The sequence below is a fragment of the Tiliqua scincoides genome, chromosome 4, assembly GCF_035046505.1.
Source record: "Tiliqua scincoides isolate rTilSci1 chromosome 4, rTilSci1.hap2, whole genome shotgun sequence".
In the NCBI taxonomy this organism is placed as follows: domain Eukaryota; kingdom Metazoa; phylum Chordata; class Lepidosauria; order Squamata; family Scincidae; genus Tiliqua; species Tiliqua scincoides.
Window position 1 is genome coordinate 196,324,473 of NC_089824.1, and position 24,645 is coordinate 196,349,117.

Sequence of the window (24,645 nt, forward strand, 5' to 3'; positions counted from 1 at the left end):
AATGGAATGGGCCACAAATGCCCAGTTCTTTTCCATGCCATCACTTGTATGATATTTGTGGGTGGTATTTGGACAAACAAATAGAGCCAGCCAATGGGACTGTGACCACATCCTCATGTCACAACCAACTACTTAGTTCTCACAATGTTCAGATTCTATTCCTACTTCTTCCAATAACTCTCTTTGGAATCTGATGTCCTGAACTTCCTTTTTTCTTCAGTTTACTTAAACCCTATTTCAATGAATACAATAGATCAGAGGTGTCAAACATAAGACCCGGGGGCCGGATGCGGCCCGTGAAAGCTTTTTATCCGGCCCTCAGGCTCCCATCTGCTGAGCAGTGCTGTGGTGTTACTGCTGAAAGGGCAGCCCACATGAAAATTGGGGTCTCTCATATCTTGAAATATGGTCAAGATGTGTGTATTTTCTCTTCTGTTGTTTGCAGCTAATGAGTTCCTAGGTAAAAAAAAAAAAGTGCTTATTTTTTATTATGACCTGTTTAATGACATCAATTCCTACCTAATGACATCACTTCTGGCCCTCAGCAGGCATCATGAATGCAAACAAGTTTGACACACCTGCAATAGATTAAATAAAGTGGTTCCCAGGCAGGGCCTCAAGAGCTCTTAATTAGTGCCTATAAAATACATTGGAGAGCTTCACTCAAGCCATTGTAAGTGCAAATTAATTATTCAGAAAGTACAAAAAGATTGAGTGTTTTACCTGTTGGCATTAGTTCAGAATCTTCTAGACAGTTCAGTCCCTATCAATAAACCAACATATTTTAAACTCCAGTTATTTCTTTCCTTAGGGTTCTTCCACTTGCTTTCCTTTAACTCAACAAATCTGCAGCAGTTACTCAGTTGTTATGCAAGGATCCAGGTGCCTTTGCTGTAGGCTACGAATGTGCAGCATTTTAAAGCACTTTGATTCCTTCCCATCAATCCCACCTCAGTTGCAATAAGTGCACCATAAAATGTGGTTGAGGAGTGTCGCTGAAACCAACCAGACAAAGACTGCAAGAGGATTGTAGAAGGTACAGAGAATTTGCACTGGCGTCCCAGAAGAAGGTGACTGACAGTCCAATCCTAAGCTGCAGGTCTCCTCGGGGGAAGGGGACATCCGTCCCCTATACCCAAGTAAGGGTGCAGGCCCCACAATGAGTCTTCTCCAGTCTGCACTGGATATTTTGCTGGCACATAGCTCTATGTTGGGCTTTTCAACCTGACATAGAGCATAGGATCCAGTGGAGGAGGCCTCCACCAGTCCCACCCCACTTCCAGCCCCAATCCTCTCCTCTCTCCACCCCATTCCAGCCATTCCCCACCTCCCTATGTCCTCACCTCTGGCCGGTGCAGCAGAAGCACTATCCAGTCATCCCCATTGTGCTGGGGCTCGGCACCGACTGACGCTGGCCTGACACTGGCATTCCCTAATCCCAGGGTACCATAAAGGTGCTTTACAGCACATTTACGACACCCAGCATCAGCACTATGCTCATATCACAAGCACTGAGGAGCCCAGGTCTAGGCTCTCAGAGTCCTTTGGAGTTGTCTTCTGTCAAAGGGACTTGCTATTATTTGAGCAGACGACCTCCTGAGAATGACCTGTTTCCTTCCTGTGAGGTGTACTGTTGCTAAGCATATAAATAGATATGAGTTGAGACTGGGGATGGGTCTCCCTAGAGCAGAGAAAAGCAGTTCTTAGGGGAACTAGCACTTGTGGGGCTTTCATGTGAAAATTTACAGATTTCCCAAATGTTCTATCATCTTCCCATTCCTCTCAGCTTTCTAATGGTTCCTTTCCTGCCCTCGCCACAAAGCAGAGAGAATGTGGACAAATTCTCAGAGGTGTGGACATTATTCTACCTGGAGTCTGTATCTAACAGCCCAATCCTAATGGGGCCTTGAGCTGCCAGAAATAGCATTCCAGCAGTGCCAGGCCCTTTACGCTGTTGCAAAAGGCAACACACCATTTTCTGCAGCTGGGCCACCACTAGTGGCCCGCATCTACAGCAGCTCACCACTTCTCCATCCCTGACCTCCAGTGCCAGTAAGTCAGCACGGAGGGGGGGTGAGCAGAATAGGGTGGGGAAGAGGATGAATGAGCAGAAATTGGGGGCAGGATTGTGGATTGACGCCAGAAATGGGACAGTATCAAAAGAAGTGCCGCTGCTGACATTCTATCCCCCTTCCTGGCCTCAGTCTGCCTTCCTGGGTCCATTTGGACTTGCAGCAGCTATATAGCTGGCACAGTTCCTAGTAGACCCTGAGGGGCAGTGGAGGCTTCTCCCTGGCCAAGAAGATAAATGTTCCCTTACCCAATGGAGACCTTTGGGACTGCCCCACTCTCTGCAGAATGTAGCGTGCATGCTAGTGATGTGGTTGCATTGATAGGGGAGATTTAGTTAGGACTGTTGATCTATGTCCTTTCAATGGCATTCTGTGTCTCATTATTACGCTAAGAAATCTGAGAAAATGGCACAAACAGCATGATGTTAGTGTAAGACAGTAGCAGAGCTGTAAGTGCCGCACAGCTCAGAAACCCGCCATGTAAGCGGCCCTTCCCCCTCGCTCTTGGAGCCTTCCAGGGGTGAAAGCAACATGGAGAAGACACCTCAATGTTGCTTTTGCTTCTCAGGATGGCCCCAAGAGTGAGATGGCACAGATCCAAGCAGACTGAAGATCCCCCTGGCTGCCCAGGACCGGGGATATGTTCCAGCATAAGTGCTGGATCCTTGCCCTGCCCCCCCCCCGCTCACCTGCCACCCACCCATGGGCCCGCCCACTGCTCGCCCTCCCTCACCCTGAAATGCCTCCTCCCCACCCTTTGCCCAGAACCCAGCGCCAGCCTGACCTGCCCTGCTCAGGCTTACCTCCTATGCCGGCTGAGCGGGGTCTGTGTCAGTCTCCGTAGGGCCATGCACAACTCTACGTTCTCCAGAGTCAGCACAAAAGTGCTTTACAGCACTTTCACAACACATTGGCTAGTGCAAGGGACTTGTGTCAGCCAAGGGCACACTCTGGATTGCACCCTAAACTCTATAAGCACTTGAATTACAGAAGGATGGGACTGTGCTGAACCTAGGATTTTCTTTGACAATCTCTCTTCCTAAATGAATTGGAAGGCTAGTGCAAGATGTTCCAGCTGATGCATGGAAATGTTTAATCAGGATTTTACTGGATACATATTGTGTATGAAATACCACTTGGCAATTATTTAATGAGGTTTAACAACTATGTAATAGATACATTACTTTTAACTGAGATGTGAAATCTCAGTGAATAAGATTAGGCAATTGGCATTCAATTAACATATTTTAGAAGTTCCCCACATTATAGAATGATCAATTTTACATGCCTATTAACCATTTACCATCCAAAATGTAGGCTCTAGTAGTTTGACTTCTCTTTGTAGCCTGTACGATTGGAAGATGAATCCATTTCCATTTGCACAGATAAAGGCACATCAACACATTCTCATTTGTGATTATTCCAGTCAATATGTCAAGAATCAGAGTGAACCCATGTTCCTGCCACTCAAGGGGGTAAGATCACTAGAATCCTGAAGCAGAACATTTTCCACAATTATGGGATGCTCCACTTCAAAGACATAATGGAAGTGCTTCGCACATAGGGAAAAATGCAACTTTTGAAGTATTTGAATATTTTGTAATATATAATGAATACAATGTATTTATAAATTGTAATAATCACAGGTGTTTAATCAGTTGATCAAATAGCATGATATCGCTCCCCTGCCCAAGTATTTTGCATTTGCAGACTGGTTGAATTTCCTTTTGCAGGCCGGTAGAATTTACTCCATCCCCTGTCAAGAGAGACCATAAGATTGTAGGAGGGTGAATAGCTTGATCCTCATAGGTCAGTCTGGGACGAGGGGCAGAGCTCTCCTAAAGATTAGCACCACGCCTTGCCCATCACCAGTTTACAGAGACAACTGCACCTGTCTGATGCCTGACAGGGTAGTATTAGCTAGTCACAGGTCCACTCCAAAGGCAAGTTACACTTACAGCCCAATCCTATGCATGTGTACTCAGAAGTAAGATCCATTGCATTAAATGGGACATACTCCCAAGCAAGCAAACAAGCATGTACAGCCTTACTGCCCAATCCTAACTAAATTCCCTTGCAAAACTCCTCAAAGTTCAGTCCCAGGCAGGCTTTTTTTAAAGTCCCAGGTAGGACTTAACCCACAGCCTCCAGCAGGGGGCTCACTCCAGGAGTGAACTTTGAGGAGTTTTGCAGCCTCAACTGGCCCCCCTTTTGGCAACTGGCAACCATCCTTTATATTTTGCAGCCATGGAGCACCTCCCCACCCAAAAAAAAAAAAAAGAAGAAGAAAAAAAATTTATTCCTCATAGGGATTTGAACCCAGCACTTTAGCAATTGAGCCATAGGAGCTCTTAGGCTCAAAGTGTTTGGAACTAATACTTGAGGTGCTGGTGGCCACCAGCTTGGTTCAAGACCTTATATATTAGTTCTGAGCACTTTAACTACAGGAGTTCCTATAGCCCAATGGAGAGAGTGCTGGGCTGTGGAGCATGGAGTTGGAGGTTCAAATCCCACCCTAGCCAGCAGTGCAAAAAAAAGGGGGTGGAGCTAGTGGGGGCAAAAAGGGGCAAGAACGTCGTTCCCGTTCTATTACAAAAAAAGCCCTGATCGTACATATAAAAACCATTGACAATTAAAACCTTCTTCTTGTAATTCCTCTCTCGATTTCATTTTGCATTCCCCTTGTGTAAAAGTTAATTTCTATATAATATCCAATTTTCGCTCTGTGGTAATCCCCTGCCATACAATGCTTCATGTGGAGAAATCCATAATGGTATCTTTGTATAAAATCTATTTTTATATTTATTCCAGGCACCGGGGCATCTTTGTGGGCTGTTGTCACATAGCTGCCATCACTCATAGTTTCCTTCGGTGGCTTGGTTGTACGCAACAGCATGGCATGGTGTGTGATGCTGTTAGGATTGGACCCTTAGTATATTTGTTCTGTGTTTATCTTACTGCCGATTGCTTCAATTATAATAAAGTTTTGGCTCAGAACTAATTCCACAAAACTTCCCCGTGTCTTCAATCCAGGTTCGGAGGGGGGGGGACTTCTTATAATTTGGCAACCTTTGGCATAATTCATCAAGTCAGTGAATTATGGTGATGAAAAACTGGAATGCACTCTCTCATTCGAGGTCCCTGCAAATCAATTTTTTACCCAAAGGGATTTCAATTAATCAGAATGTTGAGGTATGCAATATAATTAGAAATAAGGATGAAATGATTCTTGGGAGTTTGAGCAGTTGCAATTCAATGAGCCAAATTCACATTCCGCTCAGTATGTGATTCAAACTGCCTTATGCTGAGTAAGACCAGATACTAGACTTGCCCAGTATGGTCTAGACTATGCTGACTGGTGGCAACTCTCCAAGGTTTAGGGCAGAGGTCTTTCCCATTCCCTTATCTCAGTAGCGGACCTCCCCAGCCCCACCCCACACGGGGCAAAGGTCCATGATGGCACCCCCCATGGGATGCTGCTGCTCCCCTGTGTGCAAATTCACTCACACACACACACCCTCACTAATCTGGAGCACACAGGGCCTTGCACAACTCCAGGGGAAGCCTCCTGAAGATTCCCCGATGCTTTAAACTGTGCTTCTGGCAAACCGGAAGCACAGTGTCTGACCCCGTCAGGCGCCTCAGAGAGGCTTCTGCAGGGTCCTGAATATGCACGAGGCTCCACAACTGGGGCATTTGCCCCATCGAGTGAATGGGAGGTCCACCACTACCTTATCTACCTGATTCCCTTTTTTAGTGGAGATGTTAGGCACTTGTGTGTACATATGATGGGAAATGTGTTTGAAATGTAATGTATGGAAGAATCCTCAGTATTGCCCTAGTGGTCTAAAATACCTATCCCAAGAGCTTCTATGTTAATTGTTCTAGATTGTGTACAAAGCACAGGACATTATCTAGTTTTCCTATAAGAACGGCCTACAGAGCTCCTCCTCAGATCTCCTCCTAGTCTTAGCAGCCCAATCCTACCTAAATCCCAGTGAGACAATGCAGTGACACAGATGCAAGCCCAGCTGCATCCTGTGGGGGATTTTTGGCTGTTGGAGGTCTTGTTGGGGTAAGAGAACATTTGTCCCAGCAGCTGCAGTGGGCCAGTTCAGTGATATTGCTGGCACAAGTCTGAGTTCATCTATGAGGTAGTTTAGTCCTGGAAAGGCAGGTTGGATTCTATGTGCACTGACCGTAAAATCCTGGACCCTCCATTCGAATGAGTGGTAGTATCTAATGTCACACCATACAGTGGCCAATGAACAGCATGGGGATGTCCACTACAAGGCTTTCCCCAGAGTTCCCAGCTACCTGGTAACAGCAATGGATAACCCTGTTTGCATCATCTCTGATTTTCAGGAAAGTATCTTTATGCAATCAGGAAATAACTGTCATTGTTAACACTATGTTGCCATCACTTAGATTTCAGTGGGAATTCCCAGCAACTTTTAACCACAAACACTTACCCAGAAATTCAGGTCACTCCCAGATGACTATATACTTGTTATAAATTGTGTTCTCCATCCACCTGGCATGCTGCTGACTGTGGTTTAGACACTCAACTACCCTGAAGTGAAAAAGAGGTGAGAATGGATGTCCCAATTATTTCAGTACCTTTTTCAGATTTAGCTCCCTTCACCCTTTCAGCTACTCTTTGATAGCCTAAGCAAATCCATATTTGATGAGGTGTTCTTTTTCTGCATAAAGAAAGCCCTTGTTATTGATCTTTTCCTCTTGCCTCTCTTCCCTTTAATCTTGTATCTTAGTCTTTTCCTTGTCCACCAGTTCTCCTTTGATCTCTGCATGCTTTTTGCCTAATTCTGGCTTACTCCTGGCCTTTATCATGATATTGGTGAACTCCGACCTTAAATGTAGCCTTCAAATCTAGACTTGTGTAGGACAGTAACATTGGTTCCATACATTCTAACAATGTTCATATAATCTTCCTTTAATGACAGAATATTCAGTACCCCATAATGTACCCCTTTATATCTCTATAAAAGGATGAAAAAATGGTCTTATTATCTTAAGAACTCAGCAAATCATGTGGATTTAGAGCCTCTGTGAATTTACAGTACTTACCGCAGCTGAAATACGTACAGCAGTAAACCGGCAAACAGCAGCATCAACACCGTCCTGAAAAATATGGGACTTTGCTATAGTGTCAAAATCAATCTATTGTAGGAGAGCTTGTCAAGGACAGATTTGTTTAACAATGAATTTTATTTACAATGTGTTGGTGCAATAAGTTATGAACTAGCATTTGACAATTTTTTGAAGAAAAAATACCTTTTTCTCACTTATATTAGACACTTTCCAATGGTGTTGGTGTGTTTAGATGGGTTTTTTTTTTTTTGTTCTTTTCTCTGTGTATATCTTTGTTTATAATAAACTTGTTTAAAAAAACATGAAACCACCATTTTCTATGCCACCTAATATGGAGGAAGAAATAATGACATGATAAAGATTTCAAGGCAGTACTGTATGCCTTGTTGCATCCCCAGATGACCTGCTACTCAGACCAAGAAAACACAGCAGATCCTGGTTTTTCTATATGAGAAACTGTGTGGCAATTGGTTCCATCTGATCATCTGTTGCTCTTGCTGAAAGGGTTCCTCTCAGAGGTGACTGGCTGCTGGTAGAAATATTTTTTAGTCTGTCTGCCCCATCATGCCACTCACACATGCGTATGAACCCTAATGGCACTATAAGGAGCTGATGTCTAACTTTCAAAACTCCTGTCTGAGCCCTGTGGTGCCTGACATATTGGGTCTGACACAGACCATGTTCCCCCTCCTGCATGTACTGTAAGATCACAGCAGTTCAAGCTGATTTTTTTTTTTTCTGAAGCAATAAAACTAATTTACTCTTGCAAAACAAAACTCACATGCATAAATAAAGAAAATGTTGTGTCTGACACATTCTCTGTGCGTGGAGCCAAAAATACTTTTTGTCCCACCTACATCTATACAGGAAAGTAAACCTCTGTCAATGTTTGATGGAGGAAATTATATGCCGAGCTATTCTTAGCACCAGTTTTATTTTCCTGGCTACACATATCATTATGTGTCCCACACCATCCTCCACGGCAGGTGCCATCATTCCTCTGATTTATTAGTTTCCTTCCAACTGGTCCACTGTAACCTTTGTGTAATTCCCCTCCTGGTGTCCAGAGGCAACTCATTTCACTCAGAGGATAAGCAATTTTGGAAACGGGACATGATTTTATGAAGACATAAGAAAATAAGAGGCGTCCTGCTGGACCAGCTCAGGGACCTGTCTAATCTATCAACATCTTGGTTTCTAAGAGTGACCAGCCAGATGGATGCCCCTTGGAAGCGTATAGGGCAGCCATTTTCAACCTTTTTCAGCTCACGGCACACCGGCAAGGCACTAAAATTGTCAAGGCACACTACTAGTTTTTTACTTACATTAAATCACTACATTACAATTAATTGTTAATATAATTAATACAATTATATTATCACATGACAAAGAAACTCACAAGAAGCTTGGAGAGGAAAGGATATGTGATTGTGCAAAGGATGAAAAGTGTTATTAAAGTGTTATGCGAGAAAGTGCTGGCAAAGAGGTCAGATTGAGCATATAGGAGAGCTGTGGGGTGGGGGGCAATGAAGGGACATGAGTGAAACAACTACAGGATTCAGCTGGAGTGGGGGGAAGAGAGAACTTGAAGCAAGTGATTCTGAGCCTTTGGAAGGTGCGGAGGAGTGAAGGGAGGGACAGTAAGAGAGGTGCTGACTGCAATTATGAGATTTGGGGGGCAATGTGCCTGTGGGAGGGAGTGGGGTGGGGTAAGTGCCAATTGCCTGCTCCTGTATTTAAGAAAAAAAAAAGCGTGACCAAAAGCCCAATCCTAGGCATGTCTACTCAGAAGTAAGCCCCATTATAGTCAATGGGGGTTACTCCCAGGTAAGTATGGGGAGGATTGGGGCCCGATGCCCTTCCCCTAAAAGGCAATGCAGGGAGGGTCGCTTTGGGGAGTTGCAGGCAAACTGTGGCAAGGACTATCTAGGACCCTTTGAGCCAGCCAGTTCTTGGGCTGGTGGCCTCAGCAGACTCACTCGCTTCATACCTGCTTGCCTGCTCCTGACTCCCGCGTTCTCCCTCACTCCACCCACTGGGACCTCCTCCAAGCTTCTCTGGTCGCCCAATCAGCACGCAGAGGAGGCAAGGACTTAATACCCAATCCTAGGCGTGTCTACACAGAAGTAAGCCCCATAATAGTCAATGGGGCTAACTTCCAGATAAATCAGGATCAGGTTGCAGCCTTCGTCTGGCGCAGGAGCAAGTGACAGCAGGAGGTGCAAAGCAGCCGTGACCAGCCCCTTCACTGGCTGGTTGCCTGCTCCTTTTCCTTCTGCTGCGCTTAAGGCTCAAAGCAGCTGCTCCCCCCCCCGCGTGTGCGTGGCTGCTTCCTGTCCGCTCTGATCTCGCAGCACACCTGAGGCAGCCTCGCGGCACACTACTGTGACGCGGCACAACGGTTGAAAAACGCTGGCATAGGGTATGAATACAGCAGCCATCTCTTTATTGCATTTCCCCAGCAGTTTGTATTCAGAGGTCTATGGTCTCTTAAATATGGAGATTTCATGTAGAGGTCATAGCTAAGTGGACAAGAAGTGGTATGGAGAGTTCAGAAGCCAATTTTGAATTTGGGGAGCAAATCTGGCGATAAAAAGGCAAATCAGAGCCACCCTAATTTCCACAGGTTTCTTTTTCTCAAAAGAAAATGAAGCTCAAACAAACAAGAAAACACCCACTGCCTGAATGTATTTTCAAGATAGCTACAGGGAAAACTGAAAAGCTTGTGCATTGTTGCAACACAGTCACAGAAGCAGAATACATATAGAATCAGAGTATGTTGGAAGGATATCCTTGCAAAGGGCTTAAACTAGAGTACTGCAGATAGTTTTAAGGTGATGCACAGCAGGACCCTTAACATGTTTAAGCAGAAGTCAGTCTCACTGGGATCATATTAATTGATAATTAATATAAATTAAGAGCACCATGCCTGTACGTGTCACTTTACAAAGAGTGAGAGGATTGGTTTCTGCTCCAAAAGGCTTGCAATTTAGATAACAACACAAGAAAAACAATGGAAAGAGGGAAATGGAGGCAGAGGGAAGCAAGGAAGGAAAATGTGAACATTTCAAATGAACATATTGATTCAGGGCCCAATCCTATCCAACTTTCCAGCACCAGTGCAACCAAAATGCAACCCCAACAAAAGGGAACAAGTGTTCCCATACCTTGAGGATGCCTCTGTGACTGCCTCCCCACCACAGGATGCAGTGCATGCCCCACTGGCACGGCTGCACCAGCACTGGAAAATTGGATAGGATTGGGCCCCTACTCCCCACGAGGTAAGGCCCCGATCCTATCGGGTGTCAGCACTGGTGTGGCAACCCAGTACCAGCAGTGGGTGTTGCAAACGTGCCAGAAGGCCTGTTTGTGCCACCTGTAGAGGAGGCAGTGCTAGCAGAGAGGCTTGTGCCACCCTGTTGACGCTGCCGCTGGAGCCCCAGTCACCAGTGATGAGGTGAGTGCTGAACAGTGCAGGGGAGTGGGGACAGTGGAGGGAGGGTGTGGGGGAGGTGTTCTTAGGTGGGGGAGGGTAGAGAAAAGACAAGGATGTCACTAGGATTTCATATAACAATTGTATTAGTCCATGAAGAGCAGGGTTATGTGAATCCATTATTACAGCATGACTTTCAAACACATTTACAGTGAGTTCAGTTTGATCTTCTCCTGGAAAATATGTATGTACAGGCGTCTGCCACTTAACAAGATTCATTTAACGATGGACCACAAATATGATGGTGGTCAAAGCACAATAAAGATGCTCTTAATGAGGCAATCCTGTCTCCCATCGCCTGCAGCTCAGTGTCTGTTTACACAACAAAGAAGCTCCTAATGCAAAGAAAAGGCAATCTATCTCCAGTAGCCTGTGCAGACAGCTAGTGTCTGGCAGGGAGTGCCTGTTTACACCAGGGGTGTCCAAAGTTTTTGGCAGGAGGGCCACATCATCTCTCTGACACTGTGTTGGGGCTGGGGGGGGGAGAATTAATTTACATTTAAAATTTGAATAAATTTACATAAGTTTACATAAATGAATATATTAAAGATGAACTTATATGAATGAATGAAGATCTTTCAATAGCTCAAGGCCTATAAAAGGCCTTGCACAAAGCAAGACTGGCCTTTCCTTTGCTGCTGCTACCGCATCACAGACGTGAAACAGCAAACAGTGGAGGTAGCCCTCATCCCACAGCTCATGTGAGAGGCCAAACAGTCACACTCACGCTGAGAGCAGTTGTGTCAGGCCAGTGTGGGCTCCAACAAATCTCTGGAGGGCCAGAGTCTTATTGGAGACTGTAGGCTGCCAGAGGGCCACATTGAGAGGCCTTGAGGGGCCACAAGTGGCCCCAGGGCCAGGGTTTGGGCACCCCTGGTTTACACAACAAAGGCAATAGACTGGATGTTCACTTAGTGACCTAATCACATAGCAACAGGGATCAGAGAACATATCCCCATCATTAAGTGGTGCACACTTCTATTTGTTTTATGCATATATGCCCTACCTCTACAAAAATGGCCCAAGGTGACTTGCGCAGAGCGGCAACAGAAGCATAAAACACATAATAAAGTAATACCACATTAAAAACAAAAGCATCATGGCAGCAGATGGAAAATTCAGATTAAAGTGCAATATAATGAGCAGCCCAATCCTACCATAGTACAGCAATTCTAAGCAGCAGCTTAGAATGTTTTACCCAACACCAAAAAGACAGGGATATAGGTGCTAGTGTATTTAAATAGGGAAAGTATTTCAGAAATGGGGTGTCACCACAAAAAAGTCAATTTCCTGGTCATCACCTGTCTTAGCTTAGCAGACAGAGGATTCCAAAGAAAGTCCTCATCAGATACTCCTAGAGCATGCTCAGATTCATATGGAAACATTTAATTTTACAGCCATGGCCCTATGGACTCACATCCTTTGCTTAACTTGACCTGTTTGAAAAGCATTTATGCATTAAGAAAAAAGAACTTTCTTTGCAAATTGTGGGATTATTGTGGTAGTGAGCATCATCACCTTGGAATCGGCATGAACCTCTTCCCCAGTAAAGGATCCCTTTTGTTTTCAGGCAAACTTAATATGTAGATCCAGAGTGCTTATAAGCAAGGAGTACACTTCGTTCTTTCTTACGTGGAAAGGACACTGTGGCAAATTAAAGTAACTGGATTTTGATCTACATTTCCCATTTGCACTAGGCATGCTCTGTGAATTGAAATGTAAAAGGTCAAAGCTCCAAAAGCATTTTTCATTTCTAAAAAGGTTTGTTCACTACTATAATTTAATAGCCATGCCAAAACTGATAAGATTTTGGAATCAGTCCATGGCGTGTATTGATGTCACAGGTCAAAAATAAAGGCTTCAATGTAATTTATTTCTCCAGGCGCAGTGGAGATAATAACTCAAGCTCAGAGGAATATGTTAAAACAAGATTATATTCAATAAGGATGACTTCAGCTATTCTTTTAAAACTAAGTACACTTGGCTAAATTCTTAGATTATCATTATTGCGTTGGGATGGTCTCCGCAGGACATTTTCATGTTGAACAGTTCCTGATATTTTCATTTCACTGTTATTTTGTGTGTATTGACTATATTTCGTAGGCATTTTTCTCCTGTGGTTAGAGCAGGAGGAGGCATTTTGGGAGCGGGGGGAGGGCAGGCAGCAGGCATTCCAGGGGGTGGGTGGGCAACAGGAGGCGAGGCCAGGATCCGGCGGTTATGCCAGATAGTCAACCCATTCCTGAGCAGCCTGTGGCTGCTCCGTTCTACTCGGATTTGTACCACCTCCTGAGGTGGTTCAGATCTGAATAGATTCATTGGGGTCAGTGCAGCACAACACAAGGTAAGGGGAAAGTCTTCCTCTTGCCTTGGGTTGCACCGATTCTGGCCCAAACGTGCGCTGGATGCAGCGCAGGCCAGTTGGCCTGCCTGCTCCAACGCAAGTTAGGATTGCACTCTTAGGCTGCAATCCTAACCACACTTTCCTGGGAGTAAGCCCCATTGAACAAAATAGGACTTACTTCTGAGTAGACCTGGTTAGGATTGTGCCCTTAGGTGCATAATGCTCCTTCAGACCAGGGAACAAAAGTTTCCTTACCTTGAGGAGACCTCCATGACAGCCCCCTCCCCATTGCAGGAGTAAATGCACGCCCCATTGTATAACTTCACTGACACTGAAAATATTGGATGGGATTAGGTCGTAAATAAATAAAGACAGTTAATATACAATTGCAAGCCTCTGTCAGTAATGGGCAAATACCCGTTGCTTTTGCAAGTCTACTATCAGATGCTATCAGATATGAATTGCTGCACACCAATCAAATACTAGAACAGCCTTAGCAGCAGTTGGAACATCTTAGGGCTGAACAGTGGACATCAGTGGACTTCACTGTCCCCTTCCCCAAAATCAGTCACCGCTGCATTTAAAAAACTTGTTGGTGATACCTGTTGTATATTAGTTTTCTCTTGGCTATATATGATCAATAGGAAAGGTGGGATAGAAATAAATATTGTCCAAAGCGCTATGTCTCTTGTCTGATCTGGTCAAACACAGACTGCTACTGTGTTATAGCTCTCAGTTCCTCTCAGTTATTGACTCCTGCTGCACTCCTATTGGATGTCAAATACTGGGGCAGGACAGCAGACATCTGAACACCCAGAGGAGGTCTGGAAACATTAGGGCTGAGCCAAAACAGCCCACTCCGCTTCACCACCCTTTCTGCAGGCTGCAAATTTGGAGGTCATTTTGGCAGTCGCAAACAATGATGTACGCCATCTACAAGTGGCAGTGTGCACACTCCTCACTACTGCTGTGTACGATTTTCTTCAGTGTTGCCTACCCTGAAAATGCCAGTCTGAGAACAAGAAGAATGGCTTCTCACTCCAGCCCTCACTCTGTTGCAAGGAAGAGCAAGAAGACATGCTTCCTGTCCCCACTCTGGTGTCTCCTATGTTAGGAAGCACTGAAGAAAATGGCACCCATCAGTACTGATGAGCACAGGTGTTTCTGCTGCTAGGTCCTGATGAAAGATGAGTAGAAGTTGTGAATGGGTGTGGCTTTGTGAATACCACCTCCTCCCCTAGCCTTCCATTGCAGGGCAAAAAAAGTCCTCAATCGAACTTTCAGCTTACTAGAAAACATTTGTCATGAGAATTGGTAGCCAATTCTAGAAAGAACTCAGAGGAAGGGGAAATTCATTATAGACCTGTGCATGGATTGATTCAAAGGGCTAAACTAGATGTTAGTTAAAATCCATCTTTGGGCTGATTCAGACTCTGTTTCCTCCTAAGCCAGCCCCGTTTGTTGATGTGTACATTATAATGGGTCCGGAACCCACCAGTAGGTTATGACCCAATTTTTGTTGAGTCGCAAAACTGATAGGGCAGATTAGGCTATGTGCATCAAGGGTTAAAGGAGCTGCTCTCTGGGGGGAGTACTGCTGCCCAGTCCCTACTATAGCCACACCCCACAGCATTTACAAATCAGGCAGCAGCCTCTAGGGCCTCTAAAAGTTTGAGAATCACGGGCATACAGGAAGTCATTCACCCATACCACTTTTTTACAAGCCTTGCTAATCCCACTTTTAAAGGATGAAGCAACCCTCCTTGTGATTAGATTTTTATAGCCAGCAAGGGGAAGGAGGGTAAGCATGTGAGTACACCATGAGTGCACACATTAATTAATGTGTGGGGCTGGTTTGAGAGGAAATATATAGTGCGAACTGGCCCATTAACAGAACATTAGGGAGAGCAATGTGATATAGGGCTGAAACACACCTTAAGAAATGATTAATGCTTTCTCATCCACCATTTTTGCACAAAAAATCACATGCCCTGAGGGGCAAATTTCCTCAAAAGCCGTGATTTCTGCACAGTGAGAGAGGGGGGTTTCAGTGGGAGTACTGCAGGTGTTCCCAAACTGTGGGTAAGGAGCCACTGGTGGGCGCGACCTGATTTTTGGTGGGTTGCCAAATGGTGATGGAAAGATCAGTGTCTAATTGCCTCAAGCCCTGAAGCTATTTTTTTAAAAATCAGATATTGTAGCAGCTGCTAACTGCCTTGCAAGGTGCTGAGCTCCTGCAGTTTGCAAGCATGTGTAACTATAGGAAGATAAATGTTTCTGGGCATTTCTCTCTGGTTATTATTACTTATAATTTCTTTAGATCTAATTTTTTAAAAGTCTGGTAAACCTAGGATCACTGGGTTGGGGCACCTTCCCTATGAGGAAAGGCTACAGCGTTTGGGCCTCTTCAGCGTAGAAAAGAGGCTCCTGAGGGGGGACATGATTGAGACATACAAAATCATGCAGGGGATGGATAGAGTGGATAGAGAGATGCTCTTTTCCCTCTCGCATAACACCAGAACCAGGGGACATCCACTAAAATTGAGTGTTGGGAGAGTTAGGACAGACAGAAGAAAATATTTTTTTACCCAGTGTGTAATTAGTTTGTGGGACTCTTTGCCACAAGAAGTAGTGATGGCATCTTGCCTGGATGCTTTTAAGAGGGGATTAGACAAATTTCTGGATAAGTTCATTACGGGTTACAAGTCATAGTAGGTATGTGCAAGCTCTTGGTTTTAGAGGCATGCTGCCTCTGATTGCGAGAGGCAGGGGAGGGCACCAAGATGCAGGTTGTGCCTGTTGTCTTGTTTGCTCCCTGGGGCATTTGGTGGGCCACTGTGAGATACAGAAAGCTGGACTAGATGGACCTTTAGCCTGATCCAGTGGGGCTCTTCTTATGTTCTCAGGTGAGTCCTGATAGAGCGTTGTTTTAAAAAGTGGGTCCTGGTGCTAAAACGTTTGGGAACCACTGGGGTACTGTATAGGAGAGCAGAACATTTCAAGCCTCTTCATGGCATGCCACACTTCCATTTCAAATTGCCCCTCTCTTGCAGCTGTTCAAGGGAACTGTTGAAGGATCACTTCCTGATTTCAACCCACTTGTTAAAGACAGGTGGAAAGTAATACCAGGCTTGGCCCTAATAAGACATCAACTGAAGAGGCTGGATAAGAGAACTGGATCGAATGTTGGAATCGCCTAGAATTATTTGAAGACTTATTTTTCACAAAATCCATTGAGCCTGCCAACATTCTAAAACAAGTAAATGAATCAGGTAGCTGAGCAGATATATTGGTGAGAGTACCTCCAAGACAGGAAGGAAACAGTGCATGAAACAAGCATATGGATGGGCAGAGAGGCAAGAATGAATGGAGATATATATAAAAGAAAAAGCCCTAAGGATTGAGGGGGGGGGGAAACTAGTTGGTAAACAAAGCTAGGGGGAAAATAACTGGCTCGAAAGTAGGTCACCTGAGAACTTTCAAAGGTGTTTGTATGCAAATAGATGGGAAGCAGGACAAGGGAGAATGGAAATGAACAACAGTGTGCAGTCAGTGCGCACAAAGGGATAACAATGCACTGTGTCAACATCAAATCCTGCTGTGGCAGCACTGCTCCATGGAGACTCATACAGTAGAATGTAGGCAGGAGAGGGGATAGAATCTGCTGCCAGGATTGTTGTGTCCCATTGTCCTGGGAGTCACTGAAATAGCAAAATACAGGGACTGGATACATAAAAGGCCAAAATGTACTGAAGACTTGAATGTCTCACATCACAGTAAAAGAAAAGGTGCAATCCTTTGCTCTTTGGTCTGGAGTGTTTCAATTTAACATGCATACGCACAGAGATAACAGCTCAATATGTTTATTCCATCTTCAGAACAGAACCTGGCAATGAAACACAAGGCAAACACCCCTGGCTTTTATACCCTTTAGCTCCGCCCAGACTCGCCATGACTGATGCAGTTGAAACATTAACTAGGGGCCATTTTGATCCATCACCCGATTGGCTAGCCATAAGTCTGGGCCAATCAGTTATGCAGGATTTCGATCCTGCATAATTTACATACATAACATCATGGATGGGCCATCCCTGCTTGTTACACCTGGGTTACACTGGCAGAAGGCTGATAAATTGCAGTCATATTTTAATTATATCCTGGGTTGGATTTTTTTAATCAGGCTTATTAAAGCTCATACCAGGCACTTTATGGTTCCTAGGACCTAGCTTAGGCTGCAATCCTAACCACACTTTCCTGAGAGTAAGCCCCATTGAACAAAATAGGACTTACTTCTGAGCTGACCTGGTTAGGATCGTGCCCATAGTGAGCTAACTGTGACAGAACTGTTTTGAACCCCAGAAGAAAAAAGGCGAGTTTACATTGCAACATCATCTTTAAGAAGCTTGATCAGAGACTGAGAAATGGAGGCTTGCATCACCTGAATTAGGATTTGGATTCTAGTCTCATAAATCCAAATTCAGCATTATTTCCCCAGCCAACACTGGAACAGGGTAGGTGCAGACTCCAAAAGGCAGCAATCTCTGCCTTTGAAAGCTTTCACCTTCAGGAGACATTGGCCACAGAGCTAGGTTCTTTAACAATTAGGCATTTAAATTAATCCTTTCAAGGCATTTGGTTTCAATCAGAATAAAGCTATTGGATCTCCACAGGGCAGAAAACAAAAATATTTATTTGCTTCATAAACCTTCTCTTAGAGGAAGAAATGCGAAGCAAACTCACTCCGTGATCATTTGAAAATACCCAAGGTGCCTTGCGTTGGGACCGAGATGTGGCCAATAAACTTTCAGTTGTTACATGTTCACATTCAGCCAGTATAGTTTGATAACCTCACTTCCCATTGTCACAGGTAGGTGAACCCAAAGAATATAATGCGATGTTTTATAAAAAGTACATTTAATGAATGTTTAATGTTGCCACTGTAAATTTGCAAGCAGCTGGATATGATTTTAAGTTCCCTTGATGTCTTTTATTTGTTTAATACAGGGGTATATAAAAGCTGTTCATCAGCCTGCTAACGAGCAATGGGGGACACAAAGCCATTTTAAAATCCCAGAACAAGGCACCATGATGTGGGAGCATCATAAAGACTGTTGGAGCAGGAAATTCTCTATGTATCAGCTAGCAGTTTATGACGCCGAAGGTTGAATCAATTCAGAGGCAAGATTTGCTAATCGTATCAGATGAGGTCAAGAAATGAGGGAAGATCTATAACTATGGAAGCCAAGTCTTCAATGGAAGCAGAACGCTTGTCTCTTATAAATACATAGGATTGCTGAAATGACTCTTGGGTGAACTCCAAGACTGGTCACATTCTGCTTGTTCAACGCAGTTGTTATTGCAGCTCATGCTGATGAAAAGTAATGGGATGGAAAAGAAGTTGTCAATTGTTGTCACAATGATCTACATATTTGGTCCAATCCTATTGTTTAGTAGCACCAGTGGAACATGTGTTCTGCTAGTACACACTGTTGCATAGGTGCCATAAAGTGCTTTGCAATAGCACAAAGTTCAGGAGTACAGGCAGCAAGGCTGGAGTTTTTGCACTGGCACCAGTGGCCACGTGGTCATTCAGTGGACAAGGTAATTCCAGTGCAGGGATAGGGGAAAGCAGGAGGGGCAGTGGCATACAAATGGGGGGCTGGGAGGCCCTGGGCCCAGGTGCCAAGCTTAAGTGGGGTGACAGAGGCCACCACCCAATTTTTTAAATCTTGGTATTTTCAAATAATACCATCATGTTATATATCATTCGATGTGTAATTTCATGCAGAATGCAATGAAACAAACAACATTGAAATATCTCTATTCTAGCAAATGTTATAGCCAAAAAAAAAAAGCAGAAAAGGAAACCACATCTGCCTTGTATAACAAAAAGTGGATTATACTGGGAATCCTATAACAAAAGGTGTATACTGTAACAAAAAGTGGATTACACTGAGATTACCACTGGGGAAAAATTGCTTGTTGCAAGCATTCCAGTAAACCAAATGCATTCTTTATAAATGTACATATGTTTTGCCTTTCTTATATATTACAACAAAAATATAGACCACATATATTTTTATATGTAAGATAGACCACAAGTCCACTGCACATTATCTTGAAGGGCATTCCTTCCCTGTTTTGATTTGGGTTATAATCTCTAATTTTTGCTATATATATATGAATCCTATTATATACAATTTCAATAAAAGAAAACGTTCACTGTCTGTGCTTCTTCTCTGGTCATTATTATTATTCATTTCATATCATGACTATTACTGAAAATAATTTTGTCATGGGGAGGGTGCCAAAAATCAACGTCAGTGCACCATATCCTGTCTCCTGTCCTAGGAGTGATCCCCCAACATGGATCCATTATGATTGCTGAGCCTTACCCTGGGGCAAGAGGATACGTGTATCCTTACCCCTAGGAGACTTCCAGCAGGCAAAATTCACCTGTGGGATTCAGTGGAGCCTGCTCTGGTACCACTGAATCACACGGGAATTTAGTTAGGAATGGGCTGATTGAACTGTTAGGGACAGTAGGGACAGTAAAATTAGAGTCCTTTCGGCGGGGGCTTTGTTGTTGGCAACCTTCAGTCTCGAGAGACTATGGTATCGCACTCTGAAAGGTGGTTTTGGAATATCGTCTAGTGTGGCTGAAAAGGCCAATTCGGGAGTGAACAATCCCTTCCACAACGGGAGCAAGTGCAGTCTGACCCTGGTCTGTCTCCCTGGCTATGGGCCTTCCTTCTTTGCCTCTTAGCCTCAGACTGTTGGCCAAGTGTCTCTTCAAACTGGGAAAGGCCATGCTGCACAGCCTGCCTCCAAGCGGGCCGCTCAGAGGCCAGGGTTTCCCACTTGTTGAGGTCCATCCCTAAGGCCTTCAGATCCCTCTTGCAGATGTCCTTGTATCGCAGCTGTGGTCTACCTGTAGGGCGCTTTCCTTGCACGAGTTCTCCATAGAGGAGATCCTTTCGGATCCGGCCATCATCCATTCGCACGACATGACCGAGCCAACGCAGGTGTCTCTGTTTCAGCAGTGCATACATGCTAGGGATTCCAGCACGTTCCAGGACTGTGTTGTTTGGAACTTTGTCCTGCCAGGTGATGCCGAGAATGCATCGGAGGCAGCGCATGTGGAAAGCATTCAGTTTCCTCTCCTGTTGTGAGCGAAGAGTCCATGACTCGCTGCAGTACAGAAGTGTACTCAGGACGCAAGCTCTGTAGACCTGGATCTTGGTATGTTCCGTCAGCTTCTTGTTGGACCAGACTCTCTTTGTGAGTCTGGAAAATGTGGTAGCTGCTTTACCGATGTGTTTGTTTAGTTCGGTATCGAGAGAAAGTGTCAGAGATCGTTGAGCCAAGGTACACAAAGTCATGGACAACCTCCAGTCCATGCGCAGAGATTGTAATGCAGGGAGGTGAGTCCACATCCTGAACCATGACCTGTGTTTTCTTTAGGCTGATCGTCAGTCCAAAATCTTGGCAGGCCTTGCTAAAACGATCCATGAGCTGCTGGAGATCTTTGGCAGAGTGGGTAGTGACAGCTGCATCGTCGGCAAAGAGGAAGTCACGCAGACATTTCAGCTGGACTTTGGACTTTGCTCTCAGTCTGGAGAGATTAAAGAGCTTTCCGTCTGATCTGGTTCGGAGATAGATGCCTTCTGTTGCTGTTCCAAAGGCATGCTTCAGCAGGACAGCGAAGAAAATCCCAAACAAGGTTGGTGCAAGAACACAGCCCTGCTTCACAACGCTTCGGATGTCAAAGGGGTCTGATGTGGAGCCACCGAAGACAACAGTGCCCTTCATGTCCTTGTGGAAGGATCTGATGATGCTGAGGAGCCTGGGTGGACATCCAATCTTGAGGAGAATCTTGAAGAGGCCATCCCTGCTGACCAGGTCGAAGGCCTTCGTGAGATCTATGAAGGCTATAAAGAGTGGCTGTCGCTGTTCCCTGCATTTCTCCTGCAGTTGTCTAAGGGAGAATACCATATCAGTGGTGGACCTGTTGGCTCGGAATTCGCACTGTGATTCTGGATAAACGCTCTCTGCAAGTACGTGGAGCCTCTTTAGTGCAACTCGGGCAAACAACTTTCCTACAATGCTAAGGAGAGAGATGCCACGGTAGTTATTGCAGTCACCCCTGTTGCCCTTGTTCTTGTACAGCGTGATGATGTTTGCATCCCTCATGTCTTGAGGTACTCCATCTTCTCTCCAGCAGAGACAAAGGATTTCATGCAGTTCAGTGACGATTATCTCTTTGCAGCACTTTAGGACTTCAGCAGGGATGCTGTCTTTTCCAGGTGCCTTGCCAAAGGCAAGGGAGTCTAGGGCCATGTGAAGTTCTTCTAGGGTTGGTTCACTGTCAAGCTCCTCCAGCACAGGCAGGCACTCAGTGTTGTTCAGCGCTTCTTCGGTGACTACATTTTCTCTGGAATATAGCTCAGAGTAGTGCTGCACCCAGCGATCCATCTGCTGCGTCCGATCCTGGATGACCTCGCCTGTGGCAGACTTCAGAGGGTAATTTTCTTCTGTGTTGGACCTAGGGCCTGCTTGATACCATCATACATCCCCTTGATGTTGCCTGTGTCAGCTGCTATCTGTATCTCGAAACAGAGCTGGAGCCAGTAGTCATTAGCACATCTCCTGGCAGTCTGCTGGACTTTGCTGTGAGCAGCTCGGAGGACCTGCAGGTTGCGCTCACTGGGACAGGCCTTGTATGCTGCTTGAGCTCTCCTCTTTTCCTCAATGACTGGTGTCAACTCCTCAGAGTGGGCTTCAGACCAGTCTGCCGTCTTGTTGGTCTTCTTGCCAAATATGGACAAGGTGTTGTTGTAAACGGCATTCTTGAAATGTTCCCATCTGTTGGATGTGTTTGCATTGACCAGGCCTGGAAGAGATTTCTCAAGCGCTCGTGCAAATTCCTCCACTTTTCTCTGATCCCGGGTCTTGCTGGTATCAATGCGAGGTCTTCCTTCCTTTTTCGTGTGGTACAGTCGCTTTGTTTGCAGTTTCACTCTGCTGCACACCAGGGAATGGTCGGTGTCGCAAGCAGCACCCTGATAGCTGCGCGTAATCTTGATGCTGGGAAGGCTGGAGCGTCTAGTGAGAATCAGGTCGAGCTGGTGCCAGTGCTTTGATCTTGGGTGTCTCCAGGAGACTCTATGTTGGGGCTTGTGTTGAAGAACGTGTTGCTGACACAGAGACCGTGAAGACAGCAAAACTCTAGCAGGCGTTGGCCATTTTCGTTCATCTTCCCAGTGCCGAACTGACCTAAGCAAGTGGGCCACGAACTGTTATCAGCACCAACTCTAGCACTGAAATCACCGAGGATGAACAATGGCTCTTTTACGGGGATCTTCTTGATAGTGGTGGCCAGGTCATCATAGAATTTGTTTTTGGCTTCTGCTGGAGATGACAGAGTCGGTGCATAAACACTGATGAGAGTGACAGGTCCTGCTGGTGACTGGAGCTGCAGGGACAAAATTCTTTCACTTCCCACAGTAGGTGGGATGATGGATTTCAGCAGGGTATTTCTGACCGCAAAGCCAACACCATGTTCCCTGGTTTCGTTTGGTGGTTTTCCCTGCCAGAAAAATGAGAAATTTCTCTCCTTGACAGATCCAGAATCTGGCAGCCTAGTCTCTTGAAGGGCGACGATGTCCATCTGCAGTCTGCTCAGCTTAAGACCTTTTTATTTAGGGAGGCCTTTTATGCTGACACCAGGGGGCATGGCGCTTTTTGAATGTGTTTTAATTTGGGATCCAGGTTGGACAAGGCACCCCAAAGAGGACAGCAAAGGACTTGCCTGAGGAGATGACCAGATCTAAGGGAGGAGTCTTGCACTTCCTCCATTTCACATAAAACTTCAAAATTATAATAGTGCTTCATATGCAGAACAGTGACATCTGCATGGCGACAAAACATAAGCACATAAGAAGCACCCTGGTGGATCGGACCAAAGGCTTATCTAATCTAGCATTGTCACAGTGTCAGTTATCTGTCTCTGATTGTACCCTTCCAGTCACTGTCTCCTGTGTCTGGCTACCTCTGTGCTGTCTGCAAGTGCTTTGCATCATGATGTTTTCAGCCCTCCAACCCACTTCCTGTTAATGCTTCCTGCTTTCTGTTAGCATTTGTAGACAGCACAGAGACAGGAGGGCTGCAATCAGAGACAAATAAGTTATTTGTGGAATGGGGGAAATTTGTGAACCACAGATAAGTGAAACCACAGATACGGGACCCATGGATATGGGAGGGACTGCTGTACAATGTATAAAAAACTTCAAGCATACAATATGTAAAAGAGAACCCAGGAGGAGGGGTCTGCAGAATCAGTTTGAGCAATATAGCCAGGAGTGAAACAGTATAATAGCACCTGTGGAAAAGCAAAAGAAGTAGAGGACATGCATTACTGATGGTACTGTCAACTCCATGTTATTTTGTTTCTCCTTGCTACAGGACATTGTCCCACAGGCACAAAACTGAAACAGGAGTGGCACACCACTCCTCCACACCACCTTTGTCTGCTACCCACTGCTGCCACTGCTCACATGCACCTGCATGTACCCCTCCCCAAGGAGGGCCAGCGGTCAAACAAGCAGGTGTGCTTCTGTTCCCCCCTTCCCTTTACTTACAAAGCAAGCTCCTCAGTCTGAGTGTCTTCTCTTTGAAATGAACAGGCACAGGGGATGCTGGGAACTAAAGAAAGAACACTTGAAGGAAAATAGTTGTTATTCTAAAACAGCTGTTCATGTTTATTTGTTACTTTGCTGTTTCCCACCCAATATCGTGCAGTTTCTAGAGGGTGCTTTTATTTTCCTTTCCCCCCCCCCTTTTTGCCAAATTTACTTAGTGGCTTTTTACCTTCAGGGGGAGAGCACTGTCTTCTTCTTTTCATCCCAATGGACTGTAAAATCAAACACCTGGCAAGCATCAGAACATTAAACACTCAGTTTACCACTTTTAATTCACTTGCTTGTGATCGTCAAATCAATGGAATGTTTCAAAATAATAAGGATCATTGAGGTGCATTTGCTCTCTCAGAAGGGCCTCCTAAAATAACACCATGGGGTTTAGTCTTAATTGATTTTTTTTTTCCAGAGCCTGTCTCTTCAGTTCAAAATGTCCAAAGTTGATTCTTCTAATTGTCATTGGTATAAAACAGCAACATTAGGCTTAAAGCTACACAAAGGAGGCTAGGTTTCACTTCAACATTAAGTAAATTGCCTAGGGAGGTTGCATAATCTGTTTCTTTGAGTGGTTTTAGCAAAGGTTGGAGGCTACTCTTGGGGATGTTTTTGGCACGTTGTTGTAGGACTGAGAGCAGGATTCATTCAGTGGTTCTTAAAATATGGTCCAGGGACCACAGTGTTCCTTGAGGCACTATAGTCCCCCAGACTATGAAGAAAATCAGAACGGAACATACCAAAGTACCAGAAAAACCTTGGAAGTTTCGCTGATGTGCTGAAGAGGCCATTTACTTTTCAGTTTCAGTTTGCTTCTTCAGCAATGTAAGGTGGTTTAAAGGAAACTTTATAAATGTAAGAGATTGGACCCCAATCCTATTGTCTAGTCTGTCCCTCAGACGATGCAGCAGTGCTGAAATGGCTACTGTGCAT